Genomic DNA, 12,753 nt, shown 5'->3' on the forward strand with positions numbered 1-12,753 from the left:
TTAAGTTACCTTGAGCAGCGGAAGAGACTGCTATTGTTATATCACTGCTTTATTGTTTTGAAATTTCTTTCTGAAAGGTTTGTGTGAAGTAGTAGTAGTGCTCTGCATCAGGGGTCCCCAACCCTTTTGTACCTATGGGCAAATTTGGGAATTTGAGAAACTGCTGTGGGCAGCACCACAAATGGGTACCATGGAGGATGTGGCTAGTCACATAATGGCTGCTATGGGGGTCTCACTAGTCAAAACACAAGCAATTCACCCAAGAAAATGAGCACAGAGGAAGGGTCCCAACTCCAAAGCCAATCTACATATTTGAGCCAACAGAAGTACAATAAAACACGCATTTAAGGTTGCAATCCTATGCAAACTTACATCATGGAACTTAATGATAATTACTTCTGGATAGATCTACATAGGATTGCTCTGCTCATCCTATTCACACAACCTTTCTCCACCCCCAAAAGAAAGGAAATGCATCCAGCTCCAAAAAGGAAGAAAATGTTTTCCCTTCCTTGACCCCAGGCTCTGCCACTTGGTTCCCCACCTGTCACTCCTACCCTCTTCTTCTGCCATCAGAGCCTCTGCCTGGGAAGGTGCCATGAGTGTGTGAAGTGTGTGTGAAGAATGAGGGAAGGGGCTAGGAAGGGAGAGAAAAGGAGCAAGGCTAGCAGCTGGGAGGAAGAAGAAATAGTGAGAAAAAGAGCAAGACTAGAGGCAGGAGAAACAGCAAGATAGAGAAGCGGGGGAGAGAAATAGCAAGGCTAGAGGCTGGGAGGAGGAAGAAATAGTGAGAGAAAGAGCAAGGCTAGGGACTGGGGGAGAGGGGAAGTAGCAAAAGAGAGCAAGGCTAGGAGGGGGAGGAAACAGTGAGGTAAAAGGGTGAGTGAGAGAAAGAGCAAGACTACAGACTAGGAAGGGAGAGAAAGAAGAGGGCTAGGGACAGGGAAGGAAGAGAAATAGTGAGGAAAAGGTGGGGAGAGAAGTAGCAAGGATAGAGGCTGGGAGTGGAGAGAGATCAAAGGGGAAAGGTCTGTATGGGCAGTAGAAGATTGGGCAGGGCCAGGAAGAAACTCTTTCCTTCTCTTCCTGCCCACTGAACAGATGATCAGCGGAAGGTTCAGGAGCAGGAAGGAGAACCTGACGATCTAATGTTTTTCAAGGTTTTTATTAAGAATAAATTTTTGAAGGGGGCAGGTTGTGGAGAGCTTCATGGCTGCCATGTTGGGGGTCCATGCTGTATACTCTGTGACCCAACAAGCTGACTGTGGCCCACTGGCCATGTCTTGTGGCCTGCCAAGTACTCGGCAACCCCCAGTTTGCATTCTTAGGTAGCAGTATGAAGTTTATTGAACCCCTGGTGGACTGCTGTACAGAGCCGGTGTGCTGTGTTGGGCCACAAGTTATGCATCCCCAGTGTAGACACATTCTTCTGTTCTGGTATTCATATATTTCATCTTCTATCAAGGACCGTGAGTCCTACGTAGTACTGAAAAACTCTGTTTTGTGAATCTCTCCCTACTCTCACATTCCTCTGCTATGTTGTCATTCAGGTAATGAGCTTGGCATTTAGTGCCTGGAGGTGAGGTAAAATTATTGGTGGTAATTTGATTTTCTTGAATAGTCTTCATTGCATGGTGTGACTTAGATTTGTCTAAATAAGCAACAATGGTCCCCACTTAGCATTTCCTTTTATTCAAGTGACTATTTTTTAAATATATGATTAGGAAAATATTTGCATAATAATCCCAAAAGCATTGCTCTTTGCATTTGATCATAAACAACCTTGAAATGGTTTGATGTTGAATATAAACATGGGTTGCAGCCCTTAGGCAAATAGCACATGCACATTAATGCTGCTATTCAATATTCATTTGAGAGGAGCTGAAGTGAATTAAACTAAATAGTCCCCCCCAAAAAAAGTTCTCATCTTTTAAAAATGTAATATAATATCTTGATTGAATCTATAGATAGAAATGCAGCTTAGCATATAGTTTAACATATGTTCATGCCCCACACAAGATATTGCCGTTCCTATTATTAGGAGTTTAGAAGTTTATTCAAAAGAGTGGTCTATACAATTTTTTAACTAAATGACCCCATTAACTCAGGAATGCTGACTGTAAATGTTTTTCAAGTTGTTGCCCAAGAACCTCTGTGTAAGCCTGGCTTTCTTTGGGGGACTGATGTGTTTCTGTTGTAATTTTAAAAAGAAAAAAGTAGGCTAAGAAGGAATGGTCTAGGACTAGTTTGCATGGAACATCCACAAGAGCAGCATAAAAAGGCAACTCAGTTAAAATTAGTTTAAAAAATTGAAGAGTTTTTTCTAGGTGTGTTAACTTTTTTACATTTTGAGAAGTGCATTTTAAATTTATTTTATGGTGATAAGCATAATGATTAAAATAGACTTTCATAATCTTAGTGACCCAATATTATTTTTGACTTACAATGTAATCCTATGCATTTCTACAGAGAAGTAAGTTCCACTGTGTTCAGTGATGCTTACGTGCAGGTAAGCGTGCATAGGATTGCAGACTTAGAGACGTTGCTTACTGAATTATTTTAAGTATCTTTACAAAAATTTCAGAACTTATCCATCGACTCTGTTTTCAGTGGGTTTTTAAATACTATATTGTGAACATTAGAAAAATACAGAAATAAAAAAGATGGAAGAGTTTCAGTAGCTTCGGTCATCCATCATCAGTTTACTAGTCAACCGACCATAAAACGAAATAAAAGTAATACAGTCCCAATAAAAACACATGTATATTTGATTCATACTGTTAGAGGTCTACTTATTAATAATAATATTATAAAACTTTGCAACTCTGTTGCAAAGCTGCCTGTTAACCAGCTCAAGCACCATTCATTGGCAGAAAGATGGGATATAAATTAAATAAATAAACTCTTAATGTTATGCTAAGCATAGATCCACCCAAGAAAGAGGCAAGGAGGAATTCATCAGATCATCCTGGACAGAAGCTCAGCAATAGGTATTCCCTTGCTCCCTATAGTAGCTACTATAAAATAACATATGGGAAATAGACTTAGGGCACAATCCTATGACCGCTAGTCAGTGGCTAGATGGCCATAGGATAGGTTGAACCCGCACTCCAAGGTTGGTTCCCTGAGAACCAACCTCCACCCATTCCTGCAGTGCCTCGTAGGCAGTGTGGATTGGCCCCGTGCTCTGCACTCGTAAGAGCAGTGTGGAGCAGCGAAAACGGGGTGCTCTTGGGGGGGGCTGGGGCGGGGAGTGTGGAAGTGCCTTTCCGACGCTTTTTATGTGTCATCCGGCACCTGCTCCCCTGCTCTGACTTCCTGTGGCTAGACAGCCGAAATTAGCTGTCTAGCCACGAGTGCAGGGTGGCTGAAGGGTGGAGGGGAAGATCCCCTCCACGCTGCTCCTGCCTTGCATTGGAAAGGCAGTCGCCTCTGAGTTCGGAGGCGGCCGCCTATCCCAATAGGATTGCGCCCTAAATCTCACAATTTTAAGAAGACGCTTAGAGTGATATTTTTGTCTTCAGAGTTGTTTTTATATGCTTGTAGCAGGTGTGGGTTCTGGTAAAGAGCAAGAAACTAGATTTTCTGCTACAGAAATTTAAGAGCTTATTTAAGGAATTATTTTCTTAAAAATGGTTACGAAGAGATATTATTTGTAAAAGATGAGGAATTTCGCAGATCACAAAGGGAAATGTGGTGTTAGATGATGATGATAGTAATAATAATTTACTTTTCTATACTGCCCCATACTTGAAGCTCTCTAAAGATAATGTTTAGTGTCTGTAGTCTGACTACTTGCAAATACTGAATGTAAAAAAATATTCTGATTAAAATTTTGGTTGGTTTTGTGTGTGTGCATTTAATCAGGTTTCATAAAAGATTTAGGTTTATGTTTACCCTAACTGGGTTAATACAGATGATCATAGGTTGCTGTTTTGAGTAGAACTTTGCTGAATTATGGCTCACCTATGCAAGCATTACACTGAAAATCCATTCCTTTGTAGTTTTGAGTCCTTGAATAAGGAGTGTGTGTGGCATGTGTTTGCAAGAAGGGTGGTCTTGTCTTCTGGCATCAGGTTGCATTCCTTAACAGCACATAGCTTTTCTTCCTAGGTCTTCAGCATCAATGATTTATTTGATCCTATAAACACATTGAATTCTGCTTTGAGTTTGGGATTTGTGTGTGCTATCTTGGGTGAAGGTAGTCACGCCAATCTAATGATATGTGCACAGAGAAGCTAGGTCTGTAGATGCGGAGTACATTTTAAAAAGCTAAACTCCCACAGACCCGCAGTTTGGGCGTGGGGTGGGGCTGAATGCAGCTTCTTGCTCCTCTTTTGAACAGCTAGTTGTTGGGATTTTAATTTCCAGTAAAAGGGCTCACTCAATGTGTGCAGCTCCTGCTGCTGCATTAGATTGGAACCATGCTTGTAGCATCTGGTTATATGGGTGGCCCCCTAATTCGGCTATGGATGTGTGGTGGACCTGGCTGGATTAGGATGAATGCGTGGCTATGTTAGGTGCCTGTATCTTGGATAAATTTTAGTAGGCATGTTGGAATACGTTTAATTCAGCTAATTTTTTTAGCATGATCTAGTCAAAGTTAACCAATGTTAACTTAGTTAACCAATGTTAACAATGGGATAGTATGTGCTTAACTATCCCATTCAAATATATGGAGTTCAAATGCTTAACTTTATCTAGGTCCTGCCCATAATATTAGCCCTTTGAATTTCATCAGTCATTTGAAAATGCCCTCATAAAACATTTAACAAAAACATTATTCTTCCTCCTATGATTTGTAATCGAGTTTTTAAAATTGTAAATTATGTCCTCAGTGCATTGGGAAAACAAACACCCTTCCACAGTTTTTAAAAAACCTACAAATACTCCTGTTTTTATGTGTTTGCAATGCATATTATAGAGATAAATAAAAATTTATGGCTTGTTTTAAAATTTCATATAAAAACATGTATGTTTAAACCTGTTAACTTGTAATGTATGCTAAATTATATAGAGCAATATACAGTGTATTTTAATTGATTCAGTTAACTTTAAAGTTCCCAAATTAGCATTTATCTATTTAATGTATGCAGCATAAATGGATAAGAATCTTAAACCTTTGATAGCAGCCTTAGTAAATTCCTCATCTTGTCATGGGCTGTTTAAAGGTTACTGCAATTATTCAGTCAACTCTTAGCTTTAAATTTGTGTATATCAATAGATACTTAGTTTAAAAATATTTAAACTTCATGCCCACTGTAATTCCTCTCAAGACCTGGATTCCAAGGGCTCCTGCATCTCAAAATCCAAGTGCTGAAAAAGAGCTAAATGAGGCCGTTAAAAGTTGCTGAATGTTCTGCACAAGTTTTGGTCTTGAAAGGAAATGGCCTTCAGTCTTGGCATCCCTATTTCTGATCCTGAACCACTGAGTGGGAGCTCTGTTCCTGACTGCATTGATGGGCGGACAATCACAAGTTAGGGATGTCAAAGAAATCCGCTGCGGAATCAAATGAGGCTGGATTCCAAAGAAATCCGCAGTGGATCAGAACTGCTTACCTCTGCTCCAGGAGGACTGGAGGCGGAACGGCATTAGGCTGCTTCTTGCCAGCCAGATCCGTTCGCCTCCTCCCTGCCGATCACCTTGTCTTGAAAAAAAAAAAAAGGCGATCAGCAGGATGCGCCCATAGACATATACGCAAAATAGAGCCATGAATTTTGCGTATAAGCCTATGGACACACAGACTTAAGATGCATGATTCATGGCATCCTGCCGATCACCATTTTTTTGTTTTTTTTAAAAGACATGGCGATAGGCAGGGAGGAGGCAAACAGATCTGGCAGGTAGGAGGGAAGGTAAGCGGCTCCCAAGCCGGTCCCCCCCCCCCCAGAATCCTCGTGGAGCGGAGACACTCCGGAGGATTCCGGGGGGGGGGACGGATCGCCTCCTCCCCCCATGGATTCCCCACCAGAACGGACGGTGGGGAATCTGTACACCCCTACAATCACTTGATTAATCCCCAGATGTTCAAGTATCTATGAAATTGCCTTAAAATAATGAGTTAAACTACACTCCTTGCAGATTTCCTTGCAGACACCTTTCCAAGCCTTTCCATTTGGGCTTTTTTTAAAGGAAATTCCCCCCTCCAGTTCTATTGAATTGTGAATCTTTTTAGTTTAGATTTTAGAATACCATCAAGATTTATTTTTAACACAGAAAGGGTCAACGTTACAGTACAGTATAATTTTGAATCTTTACAATGTGGGAGTAAATGCTATTTACTGTTTCCCGACAGACAGAACTTGTCTTTGTGTTGAAAAGCTCTTCCTCCAGTTTATTTCGTTTTAATTCATTGCCTGAGGTACTTCTAGCAAATGTTAAAATAATTGGAAAATGTGAATTTTGTGCACTTAAACTGGATAATACAGCTTCATGTTGGCACATGGTCTGTTTAAGCTATCGTCTTGTGTAAAGAAATGGATATTCAAACCTGCACAACACAGGTTTTATATTTTGCCATGCATCTGCGTGTCTGTTTCCATATTACACTTTGAATTAAACTAAGGTGACTTCACTCCAGAGCAAATAAGTTTGTTTGTTTGGGGCCTAAAGAATCATCTGAGGAGAAAAATCCAGTCCAGTTTTTTTCTCCAAATGTTCCTTTGAAGGAATACATTGGTTGAAAGGAGAAGAGGATTTGTTTCTTCCAAATGAAAAGAACCTCAGGGATGTATCTCAGTTCAGGCATCTGATAAGTGTGCGCACAACTTTTGTCCATACAGCGTGGCTGAAGCCATCAGTGAGATGCTCACCAGAGTGGAACCTTCACGTTCTTTTTCAGTACCAAGGTTCAGCTATGTCATATGCATGGTGGTCTTGTGAACACAGGCAGAGTTGTTGGAATAAGGTGGGCTAACCTGAATCCATGTATGCCTGAGCTGATTGGGAAAAAGAGAAGGATATAAATATGACGGTTCAACAGAGGAAACTGTGCTTAATTGTGGGTCTGGCGAGCACTGTCCTTACCTTTCTCATACAGTTATTCAATAGGAGGGATTTTGGAGCAGTTTGAGAAATAATTTGTACTTGGTGATTTGGGCATTGTCTGGTATGTGTGCAACTGATCCATACAACTGTGTGGTTATATCTGATATATACAGCTCTATCATTGCTGGATCAAATTCTGATGGAGCTTTTTCTGTGTATAAGGTTTTGGAATTTATCAGGTACCACATGAAGTGTGTGTATAGCATGCAGCAAAAGGACAACAAGATTGCTCCTGTGTCTCTGAAAATGCAACTGCCTGTATAAACTCAACAGCAGAGCAGGTGTTTAGCTTCATATTGACATATTAATCTGAGATAAATGTGAAATGATAGCCCCATCAATTTACCCCAGGTGGTCCTAAAAGCTGAAATAATTTGAGATGGGGTATGATAAGTGCTTGAACTGTTGTCGGAGAAAGTAAGCATGCTCTCTCAGCTTGCTTTTAACAAGCACATACCCCTAAGTTTGTAAACTGAATTGGTTAAAATTAGTCTAGTTTACAACTTGTAGAAGAAGGAGTAAAACCGTGTCAGAGGAGAATTGGCTGATTTCTTAATGAGTGCTTGCATATCTTATCAGATAGGTGTAGTACCCAGTTTTCTACAGAAACTTTGAAAAGGAAGTAGTTACCAGATAATACAGCAATGTGCAGAGAAAACTGGAATGTTGCACCGTGAGAAGATTTAAAACTGAAAGGTGTTTGTACCATAATAACCTTGGATATTGCTTGACACATTTTCTGGACTGCCTGGCAGAAACTGAAGCACAATTAGTTGTGCAACCGGTATATGTCAGTCAGTTGCAATGTCAAGTTATTTGTGCCCAGTTAATGTCAACTGCTGGGTTTGAGTGGGCACTTTTAAGTTTTTGGTGTTAATATTACTTGTTGGAAATACTGTATGTTTAACTATTTGTGAATATTGTCTCGTGCCCATATCCGGATAGTTCATTGTGAGTTTTACTAAGTGCTGCTGTTACTTGAGTAGCAGGGCTTTATAAGGTACCTTATATGTCAATCCAGTGTGTGGCTGCTGTGAAAAAGGGAAATTCCATGTTAGGTATAATAAGAAAAGGAATTGAAAATGAAACTGCCAATATCATACTGCTCTTATACAAATTTGTGGTGCAACCACACTTTGAATACTGTGTACAGTTCTGGTCACCGCACCTAAAAAGGGATATTGTAGGGTTGTAAAAAGTGCCGAAAGGGGCAACTAAAATGATCAAGAGGCTGGAGCAATTCCCCCATGAGGAAAGGTTACAACATCTGGGACTGAATAGATTAGAAAAGAGGTGAGTAAGGGGAGACACGATAGAGGTGTACAAATATTGCATAGTGTGGAGAAAGGGGATAGGAGGACATTTTTCTAGACGCTGTCTAGGGAGCATAGAATTGCTCTCTTATTTAGTTATTTTTCCGTTTTTTAAATATACACGCATGGATTTGTATCAAATGCATACAACTTTCTAGCAATTATACATAGGCTTCAACAAAGAGGGTCAAATATCCAAATAGGTATCCAACTGAAGGTGGTGTCTAAATGCCACCTGTTCAAATATTGAAAGTGTTGTAAGGTCCTCAATCCATTGCATTATAGGAGGCGACTTGTTAATCCTTCCAGTGTTGTAATATCAGTCTTTTAGCTGTCAAAAAAGCACAGAGAATCCATTTACGCTGACCATTTGTTAATTTCCATGAAGCAGGTAAATAATTTAAAAGACTATGTACATCAGTTAATATTAAAGACCTTTCCAGTACAAAATTTATCTGTGTTAATACCCCCACCCCCAAGAAGCAACTACTGGACATTACCAAAACATATGTTTAAAAGAAGCATTAGCTGTATTGCACCACCAGAAATTGGTTGAATTAGACAATCCCTTATTAAAGAGGTGTTGCGGTGTGCAGTAGACATGAAACAAAAGTTTTTGCTGAATAAGACGCAGCCAAAGATCCATAGATGCAACAGGTAGATGCCAAAGTGGTGATCCACTGATAAGGCATTTTGTGGTGGTGCCCACAGCAGTTTCTCAAATTCCCAAATGTGCCCATCGGTCCAAAAAGTTTGGGGACCCCTGTCTTATGTTAGCAAGGTGTCTGTCATGGGTGAGGGAATCATAGAAACGTAGAATAGTAGGGTTGGAAGGGGCCTATAAGACCCTCGAGTCCAACCCCCTGCTCAATGCAGGAATCCAAGTCAAAGCATCCCCAACTAGTGGCTGTCCAGCTTCATCTTGAATGCCTCCAGTGTGGGAGAGCCCACTATCTCCCTAGGTAATTGGTTCCAGTGTCATATTGCTGTAACAGCCATGAATTTTTTCCTGATGTTCATCTGGAATCTGGCTTCCTGTAACTTGAGCCCATTATTCCGTGTCCTGCATTCTGGGATGACTGAGAAGAGATCCTGGCCTTCCTCTCTGTGACAACCTTTCAAATACTTGAAGAGCGCTATCATATCTCCCCTCAGTCTTCTCTTCTTAAGGCTAAACATGCCCAGTTCTTTCAGTCTCTCTTCATAGGGCTTTGTTTCCAGTCCCTGATCATCTTTGTTTCCCTCCTCTGAACCCTCTCCAGTTTGTCTGCATCCTTCTTAAAGTGTGGTGCCCAGAACTATGCACGTACCTGAAGAAAGCCTTTTTGTTGCTTTTAGCATCCCTCGCTTGTTCTCAGCTTTGGCCTTCCTGACTCCATCCCTGCAATTCTGTGCTACCTTCCTGTACTGTTCCTTTGTAGCTTGGCTTTCCTTTCTATATGTGTCCTTTTTAGTTTTCAGGTCATCTCTAAGCTTTTTGTGAAGCCACATTGGCTTCTTCTGTTGTCTTCCACCTTTTCTTCTTGTTGGAGTTGTTTGTAATTGTGCCTTGAGAATTTCCTTTTTTAAAAACTCCCAACCATCTTGGACTCCTTTTCTCATTAGAGTTGCTTGCTGTGGGAATGTACTTATCATTGTTCTGAGTTTATTAAAATCACCTTTCCTGAAATCCAAGGGATGTGTTTGACTGCACTCGCTTTTGCTTCGTTTAGAACCAAGAACTCAAGTATAACATGGTCACTTTTTCCCAGAGTTCCCATAACTGCTACTTTATCCACTAAGTCATCTCTGTTGGTTAGGATCAAGTCAAGGATAGCCAATCCTCTAGTTCCTTCCTCTACTTTCTGTAGGAGGAAGTTATCAGCAGCACAAGTCAGGAATTTCTTGTGAAATTGGAGGGGCCATGTTTTGCAGAATTTGTCTCCCAACAGATATCAGGGAAATTGAAGTCCCCCATTACTACTACGTCATGCCTTCTTGAAACATTTGCAATTTACTTTTCAAAAGTTTCATCCTCATCTTCTCCTTGATTGGGTGGCCAGTAGTAGACTCCGACCACCATGTTCCTTTTAGTCTTTGCTCCATTTATTTTGATCCAGATGCTCTTGATGGGGCTACCAAACTCATCCTCCTGTATTTCTGTGCAGAGAAATGTATTTTTAACTTATAGTGCAACCCCACCTCCCTTTCTGTTCCTTCTGTTGTTTTTGAACAAGTAATATCCTTCAATTGCTGTATCCCAGTCATGGGAGTCAGCCCACCAAGTTTCAATTACACCTATCAAGTCATAATTTCCCTCCTGTATTAAGAGTTCAAGCTTGTTCTGTTTGTTCCCACACTCTGGGCATTGGTATATAGACATCGAAGACCATGTACTTTATAGTTTGGCTTTCTTCCTACATGTTTTTGAAGACTCTTACTGGGCATTGTTAGAGCTGTTCTCTCCATTGTGGTGCATGAGCCTTTGTCCACTGTTACCCCCAACTTTACATCTTCCTCCCCAGTATGATTCAGTTTAAAGCCCTTCTGATGAAGTTCTTCATGCTGTGGCCAAACACATTCTTCCCAGCTTTTGTGAGGTGCAACCCATCCCTTGCCAACAGTCCATCTTCCAGGAAGTATAGCCCGTGAATCCAAATCTCTCTCGTCGGCACCAGCTTCGTAGCCAGTCATTCACCCAGAGTATTTTTCTTTCCCTTTCTATCCCTCTTCTAACTACTGGAAGGATGGGTGAGAAAACTATCTGGGCCCCAAAGTTCTTGAGTTTCCTTCCCAAAGTTTCAAAGTCTGATGTGATTTCTTCATAGCTCCGCTTGGCAGTATTATTTGTTCCCACATGGATGAGAAGAAAGGGATACCTGTCAGTGGGCTTTATGAGTGCAGGCAATCCTTCAGTCACATCTGTAATCTGTCCTCCTGGGAGACAGCATACCTGGTGAGTCCATGGGTCTTCGCATACTTGGGTTTCATGCAACAAGGAGTCTCCCGCTCCTCCTCCTCCTCTTCTCTTCTTGTTGTTGTAGGCCTTGGTTTCATTGCCTCTGCTTGACTGAACTTCAGCCTTTTGCTCACTCTCATGAAGGTTCCCCTGTAATTCTTCCTCTGCAGGCTGTCCTCCAGCCTCATCCTCAAGTACCTGGACACGGTTCCATAGTTCCAGTGCTTCCACTGGTGTAGAGTGTCTTCTAGTTCTTCTGCTCCTAACTGTCACCCTTTTCCAAGGAGTATCCTCTACTACATTTTTCCTCACCTCAGTATTTTTCTCTTCTGCCTCAGCTTGCTGTTGCTCTTCTAGCTTCTGTTCTTCATGTTGCTGCTGTAGTTCCACTGCTCTAAGAAATCTTCATGTGCTCTTATTCCCTGGAGGGTCGACACTCGCCGCTCCAGTCCTCTTACTTTTTCTTCCAACAGGGTGATCATCTTGCACTTGTTGCACATGTAGGCCATGTTAATCTCAGGCAAGAAAACAAACATTGCACAGACCTTGCACGTCACCACCACTGGAGAGTCTTGTCCTTCCATAGTCTCTGTGCCCTTTATGTTTCTAGCTTTCTGATTGTACTGGGATAGCCTGTGCTTCATCCTCTACTCACTGGAGGTTAACAACAGAATCCCACTGGTATGGAAGTGTGTGTTACAAGAAAAAGAGAATTAAAAATGTAAAAAAAAAGTTAGGGGCCTCCCCCTTGACCTCCCCTGGCAAACTCCTGTTTGCTGTCCCTGTTTGCTTGCTCTTATTGCTCTCTCTCTGGGAGATTGCTTCCTTGTATAACCCCAAGACCAGAAGAAGTCTGGAGAGAGGGCCTATATATTGGAGGAGTTCTGCTGGTGCAATAAGTTTCTATGCAAGAGTGCATGGCTTAGTGTTATGTCGGAGCCTTATGTGTTATAGTGTGTTGAAGAAAATGTGATAATTTTTTAAAATCTAAAACATAATGCATTAGATCCAGAGATCTCCTTCTGACCTAGTGCAAGATCCTTGAGTGAGAAAAGAGAATGTAAATACAGAGATGTGCTTCTCAATTTTGTATATAGTGGGCCAGTTCACATGTCACGAGAAGCCACAGCAAACGCTGGCCAGGCTTTGCATATTCAGAATGATGGCTGGCACACACCATGGGTTAATTAACCCACAGTGGCTTGTTGTGATGTGCAAACTCAGTCAATTTGTCAAGATGCGTGCTAGTACAAGATCTGGCACAAGTCTTACATAATGCTGCACAGTGTCTCCCATTAACTCTTGCACAAAAATTCATGGAACTTCATAACTGCCAGAATTTCTTCTACTAGTGCATTTCTGGATCCAGCCCAATATGAATTTAAAAATAGCAGTTTCCATTTTAATCTACAACTATTAAATATAAAAAATTCACAATATTCTTAATCAAGCTC

General features: G+C 41.2%; 1 protein-coding gene across 1 annotated transcript in view; it reads left to right on the forward strand.

Annotated features, from left to right (window-relative positions):
- Nucleotides 1–12,753, forward strand: part of PARD3B (par-3 family cell polarity regulator beta) — a 679,914-nt gene that overhangs the window by 29,575 nt on the left and 637,586 nt on the right. The gene's annotated exons all lie outside the window — the stretch shown is intronic.

The sequence above is a fragment of the Heloderma suspectum genome, chromosome 1 (assembly GCF_057233095.1).
Source record: "Heloderma suspectum isolate Gila_16-S chromosome 1, 16-S_ref, whole genome shotgun sequence".
Classification (NCBI taxonomy): domain Eukaryota; kingdom Metazoa; phylum Chordata; class Lepidosauria; order Squamata; family Helodermatidae; genus Heloderma; species Heloderma suspectum.